We start from the raw sequence: 22,352 nt of genomic DNA on the forward strand, positions 1-22,352 counted from the left end.
GCAAAGAAGATGATTGTGGAGTCATCTGAATATTGAACTACAGAACCATGAATGAGAGCAGAGTGAAAGTTATTAATGAAAATGCTGAAAAGAAGAGGCCCTAAGATGGAGCCTTGAGGAACTCCAGAGGAAGTAGTGAGAAAAGTGAGACAGAGTGTAGCCATTTGGTAGATTGTGTCTATTAGTAAGATAGTTGGAAAACCAGTCAAGGGCTGGAGTGGACATGCCTAGCTGTGAGAGTTTTGACAGGAGAAGAGAATGGGAGATGGTATCAAAGGTCTTTGAAAGGTCAAGGAAGAGTGTAGAGACAAGTTTACCTTAATTATGGTCATGGTTAACAGTGTGCAAAAAGGATAGGAGAGCAGTTGTAGTGCTGTGTCCAGGCCAAAAGCCATGTTGAGTAGTGGAAAGGAGTTGGTTTTGGAGTAGATGATTCATAAGTTGGGTTTGAATACATTTTCCATTATTTTAGAGATGGGGGATAGTATGGATATGGGGCAGAAGTTAGAGATGTCGGTATTGTTGCTGCCTTTGTGTAGGGGGAGGATGTAGGCTTTTTTTCCAAATGGAGGGTACATCGGATTCTTGGACAGATCTATTTATGGGAATACTAATGGGATAGCTGATTGATCTGGATGATATTTGTAGATATTCAGGGAATAATTTGTCTGGGGCAGTATTACCAGGTTTGAGCTTTAGCAGAAGTTTAGTTATAGTAGTGGTAGGAATAGGAGTGAACGAGAAAGGCTGGGGAGAAGAGTTTGTTGAGGAGTAATGAGTTGGTATTGGGTTGTTGTGGTTAGTTTGAGAAAAAGTGGCAGCAAGTGTGGATATAGTCTCTATGAAGGAGGAGTTGAAAAGTGAGGCTATTTCTGTAGGAGTTTTATCAGGATTTGGGCAAGGGGTGTTCTTGGTGTCAGGATTTAGTAGAATGGAGACAGAGTTCCAATTTTTTCGGGGATTTTGAAAAAATAAGAAACATTTCATACAAAAGTGTACTTTCCAGTTTACTCCCCCCTCCTTCTCTCTCTCTCTTATTGTCTGTTTTGCCTCACCCTCCTCACTGGCTCTCTCTATATACATACAGCATATAACATATAACAGATACATATCTACAATAATAATTATTTAATTATATTGCATATCCAGAAGTTCTGCAGTAGGTACACTTGGGTTGTCTTCAATGTCAGCCCCAACATCAAGGATTGTGTATGAATCCTGTGCTGAGCTATCTGGGTTTCTGAAAGTGAACAGGAACGTCTCTGTTTCAGTCAACAGTGGTTTGGTAGGAAGATCACCCCTCATAGCCATACATCCCTGGGCAACTGCAGACTCCCTACTTCTCACCTGTGTGATCATGTCACTGGCCTAGTGTCTTATTTTTGAATAGGTACAGCCATGCCCTCCTACTGCATTGATGTCTTTGACCACCTGCTCCCACATATGGTCACAGGAGGACTTGTCACCTCTGCCTCTCTTCTCTCTCTAAGACAAATGACTTGTGTCAATGTAGTGCCTGTGTGATCTCTTTGTTCTTTGTGTCACTCTGTGGTGGTTTATTGGGTGCAGATGTCTTGGGTGCCATAGCCCTGCATGAGAGGAAACTTAAAGAAAAAAAAATAAAAGTAAGCCACAACTTATCATCAACAATACAAATATGCATGAATGTATCCATCCATCATTCACATAATAATTGACAATGTAAGGCCCCATATGAGCACGCAAGTTAATACAGAATCCCACCTCATTCAAAAAAATGAAATGAAATGATAAATAATACTAAAATTATGACAGGAGGATAGCAGCTATGTAACTCTTTAGTACATTGCAGCATTAACAAATGTAGACATTTCAAGTAAAAGTTTATGAAATGTTCATGGGATATCCACTTCATGGAAGGCAGGTTGGTATACATCACAGGCTTAATGCATTTTGTAGGCTAATAATGCACCTCCCAACCTTGCTTATAAGCAATATACCACTCTTCTGCAATAACTTGTCAGCTTGCCAGATAAAAGTTTCCATAAAGGTCAGGTAACATTCTTTATAAACATTTTTAATGGAGAATAAAAATCTGATCTACATGGCTATGCCAACAGTGAGGCAGAAAAATGCAGACTGTAAACCACATACATTTGCAGCAAGTCAATTCCAAGAAAGTTTGGAAAGCAAATATCAGTAGTGAACTGTCTAGATCCAATCTGTCTCCCCTACTATGATACGAATTCCTTACCATATGATTACCTTTATATAGTGCAGATTCTGCCCACTGAACAGTGTTAAAATATAAATGAGGTATGAATTCGTTAGCCTTCACGAACTCTACAATCTGGACTAAGTGCAGAGTAGACAGGCGTGATGTAAGGACCTAGATGACTGTGTGCACACACCCTAGTATTGCAAGGATGAACATTGAGAAGTGTTGTCTGCTAAGGGCTTGGAAGTGTGACTGATTAGTCTGATTGCAGGAACAGTCAGGGTTTCACAGTCAGTCATCTTTAATGCACACTGAAGATGTTTCAAGGAGAAGAGACTTACAAGGAAGTCTGTGAGTACATTGACTGAGTTAGGACAGCAACATTCTTAACATTTGTATGACTTGTTTACGAGCACACTTTGTGCCTCTGAATAAAATTTGTCTGCAATTCTAAGGAAGTACAATCAAAAGCAAGGCAAGTCACAGAAATCAAAAAATAAAGAGAATACAAGAGCTGCAGTTTTTCAAATATTTGTTTCACATTGTGTGAGGAAAGATTAGCTTAACTGTTGCAATTATCTAATTCATCCACACATCGAAAAGCAAATTACAAAGCAAAATATTCAGAACTTGTTTCTGTTGCACTGTAATATGATTTGATAAAAAAATCACATCTTGAGTGTATATAATATTGTGTTCTTCCTAGTATATGTCTGCAACAAATTGTGGTAATAATCTCAAGTATATGTTGTTAATCTGTGTTGTGATGACTCAAATCCAGAGAGGGAGCTGCTTTTGTGAACTTACTGATGTTTAAAGAGCACATGTTCATGATGCAAGACAACAAAGTTGAGGAAACATCACAATGTACATTTAAACTGCTTATTTCATATTGTTTCCTGTATTTATTTATTTTTTTTAATTATTTTCAGTGTTCATCCTTTGCACATCATTTGGCACTGGTCACTCTTGACTGGAAGGGGTCCCCTAACAGTGAACAATAGTTTACTTTTTGATGTAAAGAATGACAAATTTAACTGGGAATGCCATCAGTAGTCCAATTGAGACTGGAGCTGGTGCACTTACACTAGCACTCTGGAGAGTACTCAGTGAAACAATTCCACCTATCCTCTAACTATTTTTATGGCACAAGGTATAAGTGAAGTGAGCTTAGACAAAGATGATACATAATGCAGGGTTCAAATTCAGTTTACAGAAATGTTTTTATGACTTTATGCAGAATAAATATTGACACCCAATGTTGTGTTTGAAATGATCAGACTACATTCTGTGATAAATGATAAAAAACTGACCTGTACTCCAAGTGAATTTATGTTACAAAGATGTTGTAAACTCACCTCTTCTCATTATTAATAACAATATATGATATTGATGTTATTACATATGACATTTTGTAAAGTATGATAACCCACAAGCAGTAACATGAGTAATGTGGACATATGTGTCATGTATGGTGGAGAACTTATCCCTATTTCACAAATATTCATCATGACAATTATACAATATATTGTAAACTTTGATGTCATAAGTAATTGTATGTGCTGTGGCAAGAATGACCTCTCATGATTCTCTTTGTATCCCCTTTCAGAAAAATTACCATTATAAGAAATCTTGATGTTGTGTAATCTAAATGCTACTTGTGATATGGCAAGCAGATGTGAAACGGATGAATGTTTCATGTTAATGTTACAATTGCTATATCCCTTGACACATTTATCAATTATATGGATTACTCTGCAATACAATGTAAATTTTTATTTTCATTGTTGTATAATACCCTTTGAATTTGTAGTCTACTCAGCAGCATGCAAACATGGCTCATGGCTGAAGGAAAAAAGTGAACATTTTAATTTGAGTCATCTTCTGAGGCACAAACTAGCCTGGTACCAGTGTGCTCCGGTCGATACTCTGGATAGTATTCAGTGAAGAAAAGGCACAAATCAAGTAACTTTCTCTGTGACAGTTGGTGTAAGTGCATTGAGCATAGAGAAAAAAAGGACAGTTGATGCAGAGTTTGAATCCAGTTTACCCACACTTGTTAGAAAGGGTGTCAGAATGCCATTTGTCAGAAATTATTTATTATGCAAATGACACTAAATATAAATGATTATCTTAGCTATGTTTATTGCAAAAACATATCATTAATGCTTGCTATAGAAGGCCAGTATAATGTGTGTAAATTATGTTAAAAATGACAAAGATAATATTTAATTTCAAATGCACTTGCATAGGTATGATGTGCACAACAGTTTAGTTACTTTATTATGATTCATCACATATCATATGTATGTGTTTAGGACAGTATGTCTTGCATTGTATGTAAGTAACGTACCCCAAAACTCCATGCACCTGAAATGCATTTAGTACCACAAATACTATTTTGCAGCCCCAAGAGTACTTAATGTCACACATGTACAGGAATATCTGAAGTATATTTACATTCATTCCTAAATTATTATATGTCTAAATAACACATTAAAACATACATTCTCCTGTGGTAGTGACATTAATAAGCAAAATTTAACATCTTAGCCTTTCTTTCTCATGGGTTTGGATTCCAGATGGTACTACTCAGTCTTACTAATGTTTAAGTTCCAACAAACAAATATGTCACATGTCATACAATGTTTCCTCCATCCAGCAATGCTTTTAACAAACACAATAAATCATTTCAGTGTTTAACAACAGAACATGTGTCAATAGTTTGAGAATCATACCAGGCCAAATCTTACTGCCCATATTTCACACCTTCCATGCTTTTTGATGTAATCAGTGCCAATGTATCTGCCAAGACCATTGCTGTACTTTCAATTGAGCAAATGCAATTGGCAAGGTTGTGTGTCTTTGTGCACACGCTGTCACATTCAAGATCTGAAATGGGTGCCAATTCAGGCCCATATTTGTAGCATGACTGCTGCAGGGCAGGTAAACATGATGTAAGGACCGACATGACTGCATGGTCCATTTAAAGTATAAAGGTGAGGTGTTGAGAAGTCTAGGATTTTTGTGACACTCCTCATGAAGGTTTACAGCTGGAAGCTGCTGCAGGGGGCTTAGACCAGGTCTCAGTATAAGGCTGAGGCTTAGAATAGATTGGCAAAGGCTGTCTCCAGTGCAAATGGCATTCCATGCACTGGACAGCAATGTTGTCACAGTGATATGATGAGGCACAAGTGGGACCTGAGTAAATGGAATGATGAATTTAAGACTGAAAATACCACTCAGTTGTATATTTATAATGCCCTATCATCAGTCTGATATAGCATTGATAATCCAGCCAACATAGTTATGCATTATGCTTTCATATATATTTTTTTCTTTTCTATACTGTATAGCTGTAGAAGAGAAAGCAGAAAATCATGAAGCACATCAGAAGACACTAGCTCACCTCAGAGAAGCATGAGGTAGGTATGAATCAGATCTGAATGCAAGGCAGAGAAATATTTTCAGTCCATTACTGTATATTATCTTGAGCAGGCATACCTTAACTTTTATATCCAGCATATGTGCCTATTGCAATAGCTCTTTGTTATTGCATTAGGCAATTGTACATCAGCTTAATTGTGTGTGGGTTTAATACTTAAAAACAGATGTTAAATTTTTTACAGGATAGTATTTATAAGAAATTAACAGAAATGCTGCATGCCATTAACAATTAATTTTTTGTGAATGCAATTACTAACCTTGAACCCATAAATCTGATATGGCATGGTCAAATACATATTTCAGTTTGTCATATCATGCCATTGTGATGGATTTTATGACACATTAATGCCTTCCCATTGTACACAGATGTGGCAAAGGTGTACATATTAATTTCTCATATTAGTTTATGTATTGAAATAAGACCGTTATGGCAACCCCTAACCAGGAAAAGCTGAAAGACTTTTTTATTGAAATAATAAAATAATAAGACTTACCATGGATCTAATTCCCTCTTTTTTGCTTCCTCCACCCTATCTCTCTCTCTCTGTTTTTTAATAATTTATTATTTTTTAAATATTGCTGCTGAAAACAAAATGACCATCAGTACAGGGAGTTAGGCCAACCACAGTGATTTGGCCCACCATCCCTCCACAGGTGGCTGAGGTAGCACCACAACAGATAACGTAGACACCTAGCACATCTGAGTCACAGCCTGTCAGCATTGCCTCCACAATTCCTGTATTACCTGCTCCACCTATGTTAAGATAGCCTTGCCTTGGCTGCTAGTGCAGTGGTACCCCCTGAGAGCAGTTCTAGTGGAGGTGGCAATTTTGTCATGAGTCAGGAGCTGACAGGGCTGGCGGAGAGCATAATGGAGAGGGACCTTGGTGCCTGAATTGGCAGGGTTGAAAAAGTCCTGCATCACATTGCCATATCAGTGCCACATCTAGTCCTGACCTAGACAACTGACACAGGAAACAGTGATGACAGTTCTGAGGGTGAGAACTAGATTCTCACTGTTTTCAAGCTGGATGTGGCTGTGCCTCTGTTCCCTACCTATCCCCAATCAAGGTGTCCACAAACATTTTGTGTCCATCACCATTCCTGTCTGCCTTTTATGTCCCGTATATCAGGTCCTGCTACCTAACCTACCCTGGCAACAATTTGAAATGTCAGGACCTGATAGAGTGAGCACCAAAATATGGAGACTGAATGGCTGAAAGAACGGACTTACATATATTAGGTTTGAAATGCCATTTCTTGGAATATTGCCCTTTCTCTGAAGTATGATGATCTCAGAGTTGCATATATAAGTTGGGGGGGGGGGGGGGCAAAAAGAAATTTTAAGGAGAAGAGAAATTTTTGAGATTCGCTGTTCTCTGGGTTTGTGTTTTTTTTTAGCTTTTCAGCAATCTACATTTTCAGTAACAGCATTTCATTAGCTAGCCACTTACCCTACCTAATTGACCCTCTCATTCCTAAGCACATCACTCAATGTTCCTCTCTCTTTGTCAAAAAAAATGCCCCATACATAGCTCTCCACTTTGCCTAAGTGTCATCTTGACACACTTGATTTGGTCCACTTGGTTATACATTATTCTGTTACTGTCACTCATTCCTGATGTGGTGACTCTCTAAAAACATGAAATTCTGTATATAATTCTACATTTATGTTGTGAAGAAATGGATAGCTATGGTGCTGTACCACCATCATCATGCACATCTCTGTATTCTTTCCCTTGTGTCTTACCCTCTGCTTGTCCTCAATTTTCCCACTGTCCTATCAACCCTTTTCACATGTGTAATTTGGTCCAAAAATAGAATCACACGTAGTGCATAAGTCCAGAAATGGCCCATCAAAAAGCCTTTCCTTTTTGTCATCAGTATTTGCATGTAGTTTGGCATCACACATCAATGCTGAGTGATGGTAAATGTACCACATCTTACAGGAAAAGCTTACAATTTTAATTTCAACTGCACTAGCATGGTTCATATCACACAAATATGATTAGCACCACTGTGCTATACAAATACAGACTAATAGTACTATTGTGAGACAGTTTGTGTAACATATGTATTAGGCTGATATATGTCATAGTCATCTTATGGGACCTTAAACCTGGCTTTACCATGTATCAAGGGTAATGCCTACATTTTCCCTTGCTTGAATCTGTTGTCAGTGTCCCTTCAAAAGGGTCAGTTAAACTTAACAATTCTTGAGGTCCTATGTGTTGGGCTGAGATAATCTTCTTGTAGGATTTGAATCCAGATGTATGTCATACATTTATGTAATGTTTTCACATCTTAATATTATGTTTGTAAGTGTGCTACCTATGTTGTAAAACAGCAGTATCCTACTTATGTCCTTCTCATCTTAGTTTCACTCTTCTACACCATCTTCATCCATATTTGAAACACTTTATTGTACACAGCAATACATCTGAAGTACACACAGTTTCAATGGATGTACACATTTATGGATCTTAATGTTTTTTGGTGTCATCCCTACCCTTGTGAGTATCTTGATAATCATTGATATTTGGAGGCAGTAGGAAAAGCCATAGATTTGAGTTTGTAAATTTCTGTAGGTCAGAGAATGCATGATAATACAACACAACACAAATATGTGCAGAAATGAGCCATAACCTAATCTCTTATAAAGTCTATATGTATAACCCTGTCTCCAAATGTCCTGCTCTTCCAACCCCTTCTGTATCATCAAATAAACCTCCTTGAATCAAAACTTTTTCCATAAGCCATGTTTCCACCAGCAAATAACATGCTTGGTCCTTCGTGTGTTTCATAATACATCTATGTCATACATATAGGTAGTGAAAAACTGCAACTATCATGACAAATGTGCAAATTATGACATGAAATATGATCATAACATTATTCCATCAGATTCAGACATGGAGACATGGAGCTGAAGCTGCAAGCCTCATTTGATTGTGCAGATTTGAGTGTCTTTGAAGATTCTGCTACTAACTTGCATGAACTGGCAGGCACAGTAACATCTTATGTCAGCTTCTGTGAAGATATGTGTGTCTCGGGTTCCTATTATTTTAGCGAATGCATTAAATTGCAAATGCTGTTTCATCGAACATCATTATGCGAAATGGCAAAATTCTGAAAGCAAGGAACAGCAATTTTTTTCCTAGGGGAAAAAATCACTGGGCTGTTTTTAGGACTTTGCCATTTCCCCCACTGTGGTGCGATCTTGGGGGTGGTATATTTAAGTAGGGGGTGTGTAGGAGTAAAGCCCCCCCCCACTTTATTTTGTGTTTGGATTTTTTTTTTTTTAAGGATCAGAGATTTTTTTCCCTGGGAAAAAAAATCACTGATCTGTGTATTCGACATTTTGGGTTTTTGGGGATTGTGGGTCGATTATATAGCATTCACAATTCAATATGTTCACTAATATAATATAGACCGTGTGTGTCTACTAAGACCTGGATAAAATTTATCAACAGCAAACCCTGTTTACTGCTAAACTTAAGCAGCTTCATCAAGCCAAGGAAGATGCCTATAGAAGTGGGGATAGAACACTTTTTGGACAAGCAAGGAACACACTGATAAAAGAAATCAAAGTGGTTAAAAGAACTATTATGAAAAGCTGAAAAAACAGTTTTTAGCCAATGATTCTGCATCAGTATGGAAAGGTCTACAAAACATTACACACTACAGGAAACTATCCCTATACTGCAGCTAATTACCAGCTGGCTGATGACCTGAATGCTTTTTACTTCAGATTTGATAAGCCTGAGGCTACAAATGACACTGTTACCAGCTCTGTCAGTGTTCAGACTTATATGACTCTCTCTTCCACGCATTCTCACATTCAGCCTGCATTAATTATCTCTGAGGAGGATGTATCATTTTTTAAAAGACAGCAAATTAAGAAAGCAGCTGGTCCAGATCGGGTTTCACCCTCTTGTTTAAAGACATATGCTGATCAACTGGCTCCTGTTTTTACTTGGGTTTTTAACAAATCATTAGAGCTGTGTGAAGTTTTGTTATATTTCAAACAAGCCACAATCATTCCAGTGCTTACAAAATCCACTAAAACAGGACTGAATGACTACAGGCCTGTTGCTTTGACATCAGTGGTCATGAAGACTTTTGAAGGATATTATAGCTCTCTCATTGGACCCCCTCAGTTTCCTTACTGAGAGAGCCAGTCAGTGGATGATGCAGTTAACATGGGCCTGCATTATATCTTGCAACATCTTGACATCCCTGGGACATATGCAAGGATTCTGTTTGTGGACTTCAGCTCTGCATTTAATACAATAATTCCAGAACTTCTTCACTAGAAACTCACTCAGCATTCTGTTCCTGCTTCCACCTGTCAATGGATCACCAGTTTTCTAACCAGTAAGAAACAGCAGTTGAAACTGGGGAAATTTACATCTTGCTATTGCATGATCAATACAGGTGCCCCCAGGGATGTGTGCTCTCCTCACTGCTGTTCTCCCTCTACACTAATGACTGCACCTCTAAGGACCCCTCTGTCAAACTTATTAAATACACAGATGATACAACTATCATAGGGCTCATCAGGAATGGTGATGAGTCTGCATACAGACAGGAGGTTGCGTAGCTCGCCCTTTAGTGTATAGTCAGAATAATCTGGAACTGAACATTCTCAAAACTGTGGAGATGACAGTGGACTTTAGGAGTTGTACTACAATACTACCCCCCCCCCTTTATATTTAATACTGCTGTGTCAGTTGTAGTATCCTTCAAGTGTTTGGATCTATAATTTCCCAGGACTTGAAGTGGGAGGCCAATGTAGGGTCCATCTTAAAAAAAGGCACAACAGCGAATGTACTTTCTGTGACAGCTGAGGAAGTTCAACCTCTCACAGGAACTGTTGATTCAGTTCTATAAAGCAGTCATTGAGTCTTTTCTCAGCTCATCCATAACAGTGTGGTTTAGATCTCTGTCTAATCATGGCAAAAATAGGTTACATCGAATAGTCAGGTCTGCCAAAAATATCATTGGAGCTCATTTGCCCTCCTTACACAATGTGCACTGTTCCAGAGTCAAGAAAAGGGCAGGGAAGATCATCACCAACCCTTCACATCCAGGCCACCATCTTTTAGAACTATTACCATCAGCTAGGAGTTATAGATTAATATGCACCAAAACAAGCAGATATAACAACATTTTTTCCACAGGCCATCAAGTTCATAAATGGTTAACTCAGTTAATTAGGTTAGGGTATTCTTTTTCCCAAGCCTCCAAGGATTCTGCAGTATTGTTTACATATTGTTAACACTTGTTTCTTTCAGAGTTTATTTCAGTATTTCTTGCACTGAGTTCCACTTTGCACCTTGCATGCATGTCTATGTATATTTACTTTTTTGTCTTGTCCTTAATAGTTGCATGTATGTCATTTTTTCTTGTTTGTAATAGCTGTATGTATATCATTTATGTAATTCATACTTGGAGAGTCACTGAAACCAGAGTGAAATTCCTTGTATGTGTGCATACTTGGTCAATAAACGTCATTCTGATTCTGATTCTGATGTACTTGAATGACTGTGTATATATATTATCAGAGAAGTATGTAATTACATGGAACAAGCACAGTGCTGTTATGTTGGCCTGTTCTGACCCACCCATTTGTCCCAAAACCTATGATGCACAGAGCCGATGTTCAAAACAGTTAAGTCTTAATACTTACAAATGCACATTTTCACATCTTCAAAATCAGACTTCTCCTGTGGATTTTCATACTCTATGCTTTGTATTGTGTAACTAGTTAGGTAAGTGGCTTGAATCTGACAGTGGTAAACTTGTGTGTGTGTGTGTGTGTGTGTGTGTGTGTGTGTGTGTGTGTGTGTGTGTGTGTGTGTGTGTATGTGTGTGCGTGTGTGTGTGTGTGTTTCTGTGTGTGGTTATAGTGTCAAGTAAGTAAAGTTTCAACAGCAAATATGCTGTGTCTGCTCCCATTTTGGTGAAAACTTTAACTTTGGACACAAGTCCCTCTGTACTTTATCCCACTTTTAACACTAACATCTCTGTAACACAATGATGAGGTCATCACATCAAAATCACACTCTCTCACCTTCACAATCAGACTCCTCCTGCAGTGCTTGCAATTGATTGTGCAATTAGTTAGGTAGGTGGTTTAAATCTGAGAGTGATTTACGTGTGTGTGTGTGTGTGTGTGTGTGTGTGTGTGTGTGTGTATGTGTGTGTGTGTATGTGGTTCTAGTGTCAAGTAAGTAAAGCTTCAACTGCAAATATGCTGTGTCCACTTCCACTCAGGAGAAAAACTCTGTATTTAATCATACTTTTAACACAAACATCTTCTCTGCAATGCACTGATGAGGTCATCCTTTCATAAGTGCACTTTCTCACTATAAAAGTTAAACTTCTGCTGTGGTGCTTGCATTTAATACTGTGCTCACTGGGTTCTGTAACTAGATATGCAGGAGGCTGATAGCTAATAATACTGAATTTGCATATGTGTGTGTGTGTGTGTGTGTGTGTGTGTGTGTGTGTGTGTGTGTGTGTGTGTGTGTGTGTGTGTGTGTGTGTGCACATGTGTGTGTGTGTGCGTGTGTGGCTCAAGAGTCAGGTGCACAATAGCTTCATCACCTGGAGTGTTGTATCTACTTTAACTTAAGAGGAATATTTATATCACAGGAAGACTCCCCTTATCTCACTTTTACCACAAACATCTTCTCTGCAACACACTGATGATGTTTTCTTTTCTTAAGATAACTTTCTAATTGTAAAAATCAGATGTCTCCTGTGGTGCTTGCAGTTAATACTATGTTGCCCAGGTTCTGTAACTATATAGGTAGAAGTTCAAATCCATCATTGCTTAAATAGTGTGACTGTGTGTACTGTCATGTACAATTGGCTCCATGATATCATCCTTTATGTAAACTTCGACTTAGATGTATTTTCACTGGCAAAGGGCTGCCATATGTTTCTAGTATCCTCAGGTAATATCCATTTTTGGAAAGACAAGAATTACTTCATGCTTTCAAAAATGAACTACCTCACAGTTATAGTATGACTTATCCTGTTTAGCTGGCTACTGATACTATGCTTTCTAGACTGTGTAACTAAATAGTTAGGTGGTTTGAATCCAGCACTAATTGACTACTCCGAATGTGTGTGTCTATGCCTTGCTGTAAAGATAAGGATTGTAACGCATGGAGGATGTGTAGCTGTGTAGTGTTACTGTGCTTTTCAACCACAATAATTGAGGGGCCAAAATCAGAGAGTCATTAAACCAGATAAAAGTGGGGGCTTGGTGATAATGGAGGCACATGATTATAAACAAAAAATGCTTGACATGCTTTCTTGAACTATCTATAGTAAGTGTCACTAAATTAATTAAAATTAAATATAGCATATAAAAGGGTGAGGGATACATTTAAATATGTATTCATTGAGAAGCAAATCAATATGAATGAATATAATTACTTTAATTCTATGGCACCTGTTATACCTTCAATCTTTGGCATCCCAAAAGTCCACAAAAGTATTGAAAAGCCACCGATAAGACCAACTGTGAATGCCAGAGGTTCAATAACACATCAGTGTGTCAAATTCCTTGATGAAAAATTAAAACACTTAGTTACCCAAGAAAAACATATTTATAAAGTCTCTTGGGATTTGTTAGGGAAAATAAACTAACTTGAATTTAATGAAAATTATTTACACATTACTGTTGACATCAAGGACTTATATAGTGTTATCCATCAAGAGCAAGGTATTGAATGGTTTTCAGAATATTTAACATTGAAGGGTGTAAGTCAGGATAATGTAAACACATTTGAAACTTTGATTGAAATTGTGTTGAAAAATAACTATAAATTATTTGAATACAAGTACTATCACTGATGTACAAGTGTAGCAATGGGTTCCACATGCGGTGGGCTCTTTGTTAACATAGTAATGACAACATGGGAAAATAATTTTGTGTTAAATTCAGAATTTCTGAAATATTGCAGGTTGCATACATGTTTTTTTGGATGATATTTTTATTGTATGGAATGAAGACCTTGAACAATTTAACAAGTTTTTTTATTAATTATACTAATACGACCACCAATTTTTTTTAAGTTTACCTTTGAGGCCAGTATACCCAGTATTGCATATTTAGATATACGCTCTTATCTAAAGATAATGTAAAAGCTCAATTTTCTGTCCAGATTTACCAAAAACCTACCTTCTGAAAGACCTACTTGTACTGCTCAAGCTCACATCCCCCCATCAAAAATGTGCTGTAGTCAGGAGTCAATTTGTAAGGGCATCACGGATAGAGTCAGGGTTTGACAACTTTTTAGATGAATGTGAGACAATAAAGGGCATGTTTCTGGCTAGAGGTTACCCCTGTGGTATGGTAAACCAACTAATGTATGAAGCGAAAAACAAAAGAGAAAGTTTTTTAAGCCAATTTTAAGTCATTGTGAAACACCAAGACAGGAAATTGATGTATCAACAAGTGACTTTATGGGTAATAGTATTACCCCTTCTAGTGAACTTAATATCTCTTCATCTGTACTTCATCCAGCACAAAATATAACCTTTACCACGCCCCTAATTGCAAATTATGTTGCTGACAGTGTGACTATTATGAGCATTATTCTGGGCCATTCTAAGGGAAGAGAGACATATTATTGGGAAAATGGGGGATACACAGCACATTATATACAAAAGGGGTTGTAATTTCAAAAACATAGTGGAACATTTTAACAAAACATCCATGCATATGAGTAACAAAATTCATCATATGTCTAAATGTGGATTTTGTTCCATTTGTCCCCAAATTTTGACGGGTAAACAAGTTAATATAAAGAACTTCACATTTGTTATAAAAGAAGCATTCAACTGTCTGACAGGAGGGGTAGTATACATTCCACTCTGTCAACACTGCCCTGTTTTTTACATAGGCAAAACTAAATGTAAGCTCAAAGAAAGAATTGCTGAACATCTATATGACATTAAGAAAAAAAAAACAAATAATTATTTGGCCAAACACTTAATGGAATGACCAGACCATGTTTTTAAATTTGCAGTCATGGAAAAGGTAACCTCCAGTGAATGTGGTGGCCCCTGTCAACTTAAACTGGAAGAATGTGAGTTACATTGGCAGCTCACACTTAATGCATGTTCTTGGCCAGGGATTAATGACCAATTTTCCATTAGCTGTATTTGAAAACTAAGAGTTTTAGAAATATGACATTGCTACCTTTTTTAGCAGACAGATACTTAGTATCAGTATTTATTTAATGATTAGATTTATACAAAACTATTTACTTATGGGTTCATAAAAGGTAGTTGCAGGTGTATGTATTTTAGGTATACAGGCTTTGTTTTTTGTTTACTTTAACTTTTATTTTACTGAATATGTTACCTAATGCAGGATTTATTCAGGGGCTCGACTGTCACATGATTTTAAAGCTAATCATATGATTTTAAAGAAAGTGTTTGGCTGTCACATGATTTAAAAAGTTTGTCACATGATTTTTTAGTATTTATAAAATGTGATTTGGTTCACTTCATCTGAAGAAGTTTTATTGTAAAATAAAACAAACGTAATAACATTACATTTCAAGTTGTCTGAGCTGGATTTGCTGGAATCTCTGTGGCCTTGCATGTGTGTTTTTACCTTATTTCCATCTGGTAGGGATGCACAAATAAGAAAATATGCAGATGACAACACAGTGAGAGCAGTTGCTGGTAATGTAAATGACCTTACATAGATTCTTTGTGCACCTGCTCAGATATTAACTTAGTATACTTTAACGACCGAAGGAAGGTTGGTATATTGTGTGTGCAAGAGACCAGATGGAAGGGGAGCAAGGCTAGGTGTATCGGAGGTGGGTTCAAATTGCTTTATCATGGTGTGGATGGGAGGAGAAATGGCGTAGGCATTATCCTGAAGGAACAGTATGCTAAGAGTGTTTTGGAGGTCATAAGAGTGTTGGATAGAGTGATGTTTATTAAGCTAGAAATTGATGGTGTAATGATGAATGTTGTTAGTGCATATGCTCCACAAGATGGGTGTGTGATGGATGAGAAAGAAAAATTTTGGAGTGAGTTGGATGAAGTGGTGATGACTGTACCCAAGGGTGAGAGACTGGTGATTGGAGCAGATTTCAATGGGCATGTTGGTGAAGGGAACAGAGGGGATGAGGAAGTGATGGGAAGGTATGGTATTAAGCAAAGGAATGCAAAAGGTCAGATGGTAGTGGATTTTGCGAAAAGGATGGACATGGCTGTGTTGAATACATATTTTAACAAGAGGGAGGAGCAGAGGGTGACATATAAGAGTGGAGGAAGATGCACACAGGTAGATTATACCTTATGTAGAAGGGCCAGTCTGAAGGAGATTGGAGACTGTAAAGTGGTGGCAGGGGAAAGTGTAATTAGGCAGCATAGGATGGTGGTTTGTAGGATGACATTGGTGATCAGGAAGAGGAGGATGAGTGTGAGGGCAGCACCAAGGATCAAATGGTTGAAATTGAAAAATGGTAATTGTGAGGTGATGTTCAGGGAAGAGTTAAGACAGTGGGTGGCAGTGAAGAGTTACCAAAGTTACCAAATGGCTGGGTAACTACAGCAGAGCTAGTAAGAGAGATGGCTAGAAAGGTGCTTGATGTGACATCTGGAAAGAGGAAGGAGGACAAGGAGACCTGGTGATGGAATGAAGAAGTACAGGAGAGTATACAGAGAAAGCGGTTGGCGAAGAAGTGGGATTGTCAGAGAGATGAAGAAAGTAGACAAGAGTATAAGGAGATGAGGTGCATGGCAAAGAGAGAGGTGGCGAAGGCTAAGGATAAGGCATATGGTGAGTTGTATAAAAGGTTGGACACTAAGGAGGGAGAAAAGGACCTGTATCATTTGGCTAGACAGAGGGACTGAGCTAGTAAAGTTGTGCAGCAGGTAAGGGTGATAAAGGATAATGAGGGAAACGTGCTCACAAGCAAGGAGAGTGTGTTGAGCAGATGGAAAGAGTACTTTGAGGGGCTGATGGATGAAGAGAATGAGAGGGAGAGAAGGTTGGATGATGTGCGGATAGTGAATCATGAAGTGCAGTGGATTAGCAAGGAGGAAGTAAGGATAGCTGTGAAGAGGATGAAGAATGGAAAGGTTGTTGGTCCAGATGACATACCTGTGGAAGCATGGAGGTATTTAGGTGAAATGGCAGTAGTGTTTTTAACTAGATTGTTTAATGAAATCTTGGAAAGTGAGAGGATGCCTGAGGAATGGAGAAAAAGTGTTTTGGTACCGATTTTTAAGAATAAGGGTGATGTGCAGAGCTGTAGTAACTACAGAGGGATTAAATTGATCAGTCACACCAAGAAGTTATGGGAAAGAGTATTGGAAGCTAGGTTAAGAAGGGAGGTGATGATTAGTGATCATCAGTATGGTTTTATGCCAGGAAAGAGCACTACAGATGCAATGTTTGCTTTGAGAGTGTTGATGGAGAAGTACAGAGGATGTCAGAAGGAGTTGCATTGTGTCTTTGTGGATTTAGAGAAAGCATATGACAGGGTGCCTAGAGAGAAGTTGTAGTATTGTATGAGGAAGTCTGGAGTGTCAGAGAAGTATCTAAGAGTGGTACAGGATATGTACAAGGGTAGTGTGACAGCGGTGAGGTCTGCGGTAGGAGTGATGGATGCATTTAAGGTGGAGGTGGGATTACATCAAGGTTCAGCTCTGATCCCTTTCTTATTTGTAATGGTGATGGACAGGTTGACAGACGAGATCAGACAGGAGTCCCCATGGATTATAATGTTTGCAGATGACATTGTGATCTGTAGTGAGAGTAGGGAATAGGTGGAGGAGACCCTGGAGAGGTGGAGATATGCTCTAGAGAGAAGAGGAATGAAGGCCAGCAGGACTAAGACAGAATATATGTGTGTGAATGAGAGGGAGGATAGAGGAATAGTGAGGATGCAGGGAGTAGAGGTGGCAAAGGTGGATGAGTTTAAATACTTGGGATCAACAGTTCAGAGTAATGGTGAGTGTAGAAGAGAGGTGAAGAAGAGAGTACAGGCAGGATGGAGTAGGTGGAGAAGAGTGTCAGGAGTGATTTGTGACAGACGAGTACCAGTAATAGTGAAAGGGAAGGTCTACAAGAGGGTAGTGAGACCAGCTATGTTATATGGGTTAGAGACAGTGGCATTGACAAAAAGGCAGGAGTCAGAGCTTGACGTGGCAGAGTTGAAGATGTTAAGATTTGCACTGGGTGTGATGAGGATGGACAGGATTAGAAATAAGTATATTAGTGGGTCAACCCAGGTTGGAAGGTTTCATGACAAAGCCAGAGAGGCAATATTACGTTGGTTTGGGCATGTGCTGATGAGGGATGCAGAGTATATTGGGAAAAAGATGCCAAGGATGAAGCTGCCAGGTAAGAGGAAAAGAGGAAGGCCTAAGATAAGGTTTATGGATGTGGTGAGAGAGGACATGCAGATGGTTGGTGTGACAGAGCAAGATGCAGAGGACAGGAAGAAATGGAAACAGTTGATCTGCTGTGGCAACCCCTGATGGGAGCAGCCGAAAGAAGAAGAAGATACTTTAACTAAAAAAGCGTAAGAGTCTTCATTTTAAAGCCAATAATAATATCTATTCATGCATATTAACCATCTGTGTTGTGTTTATGTATCATGATTGATGACAAAGTCTTCTTTGAAGCTCATTTGATGAGCATGACAAAGTGCTGTCATGGTATTATAAGGGACATTCTGTACATATGCAGCAGAGATGAAAGGATCCTGTTTATATTGTTTAAGACTTTTATTCCACTACATATAGAATATTGTGAGGTGGGGTTGTTAGTATAATATGACAGCTTTAAAAAAAAATAGAAAGAATTAGAAAAAAACATACAAGAAAATAATTGAAATTAAACACCTTCCATGTAAAGTAAGATTGAAGAGTATAAAATTGATTCATTTGGGTACAGCCTTCTCAGAGGCTATGTCATATTTGTGTTTAAGTGTCTAAAAATGAAATGTTTGCAGCAATGTTTGGACTGAGTTTTGTGTGACATGCAAGAAACACCAGGAACAACCTTCTACACAACTCTAGTAAACTTTAAAGAAAGGTTGGATGGTTATTTCAAGGAAAAAATATGGAACAAATAATTTCACTAACTTGTAGAAATCCTCTTTGAGGGTTGAACTACCTGTATGATTACACTGATACACATCATACCCCGGGATTCATGAAGCTTGCGCCAGGCGCAGGCATAGCGTAGGCGGTATAACACCAAATATGGCCGTCGAGCGATTCAGGTACGATCCAATTCCACGTGCACTACCGGCGTATGCCAGAACTGCGCAGCCCCCGGCGTAGGTATGCTAATCACCCCATGTGCAGTGTCACACCATGCAAATGAAGGCATATAGTGATTCATGAAGTGGTGCAGGTGTAGCGTAAGCCCACGGAAATGTAAACCAAAAAACAATGTTTACATTTTCCCAAACAGAACATCGGAGCTATGGAAGAGGGCCAGACCCAGGTATCACAATGTTAACATATGCTAATGGTGAAATACACAGCCAATGGCATAAGAAAAGATGCACAACATGTAAATAACAACATTTAATGTCATGTCCACAGTAACGCACAGCACAATCGCAGGGCATGTGTGCGGAAGCTGTAACATAAAGAAATAATATAAAAATGTCATAAAATCGCAATGTAATAGAAATCAGGTTTACAGCATAATACACAATGGTAGGCATGGAACACCACAACCAAGGTGCAAGGGTTGCTAAGGGCCTGCGATAGTGTTCGGCGCGGTAACTATGAATTAGTAGTCAATGCCATGCAAATGAGGCAGATAATACTGAATCGCAAATGTCCCGCCGGATGAAGGTTGTACCATACGGCGCAGTGGTATAACACCGAGGAGTGGCTCAGAGGAGATACATGACATCAGCAGAGGGGTGTGCCACCGTAGCAGTAAGCACATTGGAGCATTGCAAATCTGGCCTGTCCGTTGCTAAGCAAAGCTGCAGGACAGGGGTGGGGAGGAATCATTTAGCTGAGAGCACACATGGTGCCCAAAAGCGCATGTGTACGAGGATGAAAACGTGCCCGAAACCCAGTAATCGGACGCACGCGCCGCAAACAATAGCAGAAACAGGAAGGTCAGGGGAAGAAAAGAAGGAAATGTGGAAGTAGGGTAATTGGAGTACTAATGAGCAATCAACACCAATCAACCCACGAAGGCCAATCGACGGCAGCTGACAAGTCTGCTTGCAGAAACCTGCAAAACAGGATAGGGGAGGCATTGGAATGCAAAGAAAGGAGGAGAGGTATTGGATTGCAAAGATAGGAGACCTGACACAGCAGAGCAAAGCAAACCGACAGCAGACCGGCAGTAGCACACATAACGCAAGATACGCCAGGTCCAGGAAAGTACAAATGAAAGTAGGCTGCAGGATGCGCGCCAGAAAATGGTAGGTGCAACGTGCAGAAATGTAAAGGGAAGGTCAAGAGGTAATCCACGGCAGGCAAATGTAATTCAACACCAAAGGCACCACAATAGTAGTTCCGGCAGTAAAACACATAAGATAACCTGTAGCTACGATCGTACATACACACCCTATGACATCATCGGTGTTCATAGCACAATAGTATAAAGTGTGAAAGCATCCAACACACACCTGTGTATTCCCAAACACTGCACCATAGGTGTAAACACACGGGGAACTTTTAAAATGTACATGTTGGGAGCTGCCATAGCTGTGATTCATCAGCATGTGTTAGAGACTGACGGTGTTGTGGAGGATGATGCCGACAACCACTGCAGGCCTTGGAGGAGAAGGAGAGTGTTCAGACCAAGGGTAACCTACCAGGGGCTACATGACCTGGAGATAGTAGTGCATTACAGGGTGGACAGGGACATCTTACAGCAAATAGTGGAGCTGTGCCTGCCACGCCTGAAAACCAGAAACAACAGAGGGGAACCCATCCCAGTGGACACGAAGGTATGTGTAAGCCTGCGAATACTGGCCACAGGTACCTTTCAAAGGCCAACTGGAGATATAATGGGTATCTCACAGGCATCAGCATCCAGGGTACTACACTAGTTCCTGGATGCTGTGTTACCACATGCCAATGAGCAGATATACTTCCCCAGAAATCAGGAGGAGTTGGCCAGCAATATGCGCCACTTCCACCATGTGGCACAATACCCGGAGGTACTGGGTGCTATAGACTGCATGCACATACAAATCAAGTCACCACCCGGTGAGCAGGGTAGGCGCTACATAAACCGCAAGGGATTCCACTCCATCAACTGCCAGGTCGTGTGCAATGCCCAGGGCATTATCATGGATGTGTGTGCTGGCAGCCCTGGAAGTTACCATGACTCCCATATCTGGCATGCCTCACAGCTGTATCAGGTATTTGTCAGGGGGGACATCCCACATGGCCATCTCGTGGGTGATGCTGGCTATGCACTGGAGCCATGGATGATGACTCCCATCAGAAATGCACACACAGCCTTGCAAGAACGCCATAATGAGGCACACGCACAAACCAGAATCATCATAGAGCGTGTGTTCGGGATGCTGAAATCACGGTTCCGGTGCTTGGATACATCTGGTGGAGCCTTGCAGTACTCTCCAGGCACGTGTGCCCACATCGTCATAGTATGTGCCATGCTACATAATATGATCCTGCGGAAGCAGCTGCAGCAGGGCCAAAATGGTGAAGGCCCTCATAGCCCACTGCAATTGCCAAGGCTATTACAGGCACAGAAGGATTCAGACCATGAACACACTGTGCCAGCCCCAGTAGGAAGACGGAGGCGTGCCCAATATGCCTTGGCAAAGGGGGAACGTATAGCACATACTCTGACAGTGTAGACCCCTACGGACTGACACCACTCCATCTGCACACACAGTAATATGGATGGCACACAAACATGACCACCTGTAAATTGTAATGTATAGGTGGCCCAATGTGTGACTCCTACATAGGCAGCCCTCAAACATTGTAAACACAACAGCCAGTGGAACACAGAATGCCAACACCTGAACAGTACATGAGCCTTACAGCATATGGTGGTGCTGTGTGCCTGTCACGTTCCCCGCCAGATATATATATATATATATATATATATATATATATATATATATATATATATATATATATATATATATATATATATATATATATATATATATATATATATATATATATATATATATATGTACACATATGCATATATATAATACAGATAGAAAGGGCAATAGAGGGATATATGGTGATATAGATGGATTCAGCGATATCTGCAAATATAATAGATAGTTCAACGACATTCATAACACCTTGGAGGTACAAATAAATAGGATACCGCCAACCATGGAATGTGTAACATACCGACATGCGTAACCACGAGGCTGAAAGACCGATAGAACACAGTACCGGAACAGTACATCCGCAAGTAATAGTATGATGATATGAAGGGACAGTTAGTCACCGCTGCCAGTGTTGCGGTCCATGTAGGTACTGTGTTCAACTGTGTCTGTGAGTGCCGTAGTCTGTGTAAGTGTGCGTTGAGGGTGCCGTGTGCGTCTCTGTGTGACTGTACTGTGTGTGTGTGTGTGTCCGCAATATGTGTTTGTTAGTGCCAAGTCAGAGGCAGATCAGTACGGTAGGTGTGGGTATAGCTAGCCGTAGGCATACGGCTACTACCTGTCCCACA

Source organism: Protopterus annectens, chromosome 1.part0 (assembly GCF_019279795.1).
Source record: "Protopterus annectens isolate FY-2018-M chromosome 1.part0, PAN1.0, whole genome shotgun sequence".
Taxonomy (NCBI): domain Eukaryota; kingdom Metazoa; phylum Chordata; order Ceratodontiformes; family Protopteridae; genus Protopterus; species Protopterus annectens.